Source organism: Neomonachus schauinslandi, chromosome 4 (genome assembly GCF_002201575.2).
Source record: "Neomonachus schauinslandi chromosome 4, ASM220157v2, whole genome shotgun sequence".
In the NCBI taxonomy this organism is placed as follows: Eukaryota; Metazoa; Chordata; class Mammalia; order Carnivora; family Phocidae; genus Neomonachus; species Neomonachus schauinslandi.
In genome coordinates, this window is record NC_058406.1 from 62,567,385 (window position 1) to 62,569,139 (window position 1,755).

At 35.9% G+C, this 1,755-nt stretch overlaps 1 non-coding gene across 1 annotated transcript; it reads left to right on the plus strand.

Annotated features, from left to right (window-relative positions):
• The first annotated feature begins 899 nt into the window (after positions 1-899).
• Positions 900-1,005, plus strand: LOC123324649. The gene has a single exon (XR_006539927.1). It is a non-coding gene; the product is annotated as a U6 spliceosomal RNA (small nuclear RNA).
• Positions 1,006-1,755: the final 750 nt, after the last annotated feature.

Here is a 1,755-nt window from a genome sequence, read left to right on the forward strand (position 1 = left end):
GGCAGATCCCTTTTTGATTACCTCACCAAACCAATCCAAAACATGAGTTCCTCTAAAATAATCCCTCCAAGAAATAATATCATTAATAATGTCTAAAGCTTACATAGCACTAATGTGCTTTACATGTGTTAATTATTTAATCCACACAACAACCACATGGGGCAGCCATAGCTTTTATATTCGTTTTACGCTGAGGCACAAAAAGACACAGCTTATAAAAGAGGTGGATCTGGGATTTCAACCCAGGCAATGTTTCCAGGACGTGTGACTACCCATTATGCTATACAAACTTCAGTTGAGTTTTCGCTTGTGTAGTTCCAGGCATGAGGAGTTCACTAGCCTCAGAAAAGGCTTATTTCATCCTTGTCTGTTCTGCTGGTTAGACATGTCCGCCAATGACCTAAAGTCTTCTTCTCTAATATTTCTACCTATATAGCCCTCTGGAGTAATAAGAACATTTAATCTGTCTGTTGCCAAAGTCTTTTCCTGGGAATTTAAATTTGTCCTCCAAGACTTAATTAATATGTTATTTCTCTGTAAATTTTTTGTGTGTGACAGTTAAAAGCTGGTGTATTTTTTTTCTTTTACAAGTTCTGTTGGTCCCACTCTGGGTATGTGTGCATGTAATTACTACTGCGTTTGTGTGTTTGGTGATAAGGTCATTTTTTTAAGTCATAGGAGTAGAATTTTATATTTCTTTATTAAATTTCTTTCAAGATTGAGCCTATTTGCTGCAACCTATTAAAATCTACAGCCATACTAAATATTGCTCATTAGTCCTGGTTTTGTGCTATAATTTAATAAAACATGAAGAAAATCAAGGCTCAGAGAACTTTAGTTGCCCAAGGTTTTATTAAGTGGAATTTGCCCCCAGTTCTATCTTAAAAAAACGTATGCAAGTGCTCATTCAGCAGCACGTACACTAAAACTGGAACAGTACAGAGAAGATCAGCATGCCCCCTGCACGAGGATGACACGCAAATTCGTGAAGCATTCCATATTTTTGAGTGGGCTTGTCATGGTGAACCCCAAGGTGATGTATGGAAGTGTTGAACCACTATATTGTACACCTGAAACTAATATTACACTGTATGTGAACTAACTAGAATTAAAATAAAAGTTTAAAAAGCAAAAAAAGAAAAGAAAACAAATGAAATTTTGGTATATCATAATTGTAATGTATATATATATGTATATGTGTGTGTGTATGTGTGTGTGTATTTACTTCACTAGACAAGAGAAGGAGAATAAGAGGAATGTATACAAAGATGATGATTTTGGACTATTTTTTGAACCATTAAAAATAAGCCATTTGAAAAAGAAAAAAAAATGCATGCAAATCCAATTGCTTGCTCTCGCTGCCAGATCAACTTTTCACTCCCTCTGTTTCTGGCTTGCCTCACGCTCCAGCCCTGCCCTCCCCACTAATGCAAAAGGAGCATGACTATAGAAGATTTCCCGTCTCAGCAGCCACCTCACTCTCTGTTCCTCATTTTTATTTGACTTGAATTGTGAGAAAAGGTGTTGTCCTGATATATTGCCTAATCATAGTGTAGCTTTTGGCTTGATACTGACTCTTTTTAGCCATCTTAACTGTATTATCTGTGATTACGGTTTTTAAAATAACTTAATTAATGTCATGATGAAATTAATTCATTGCTGTGCTAATGTTCAGAAAAAAAGTATTCCAGAGACTGATGTGAATTAGTAGAGGGGGTTTTAAAGCTCCATTATTGGTCTAGGGGATGATACAAA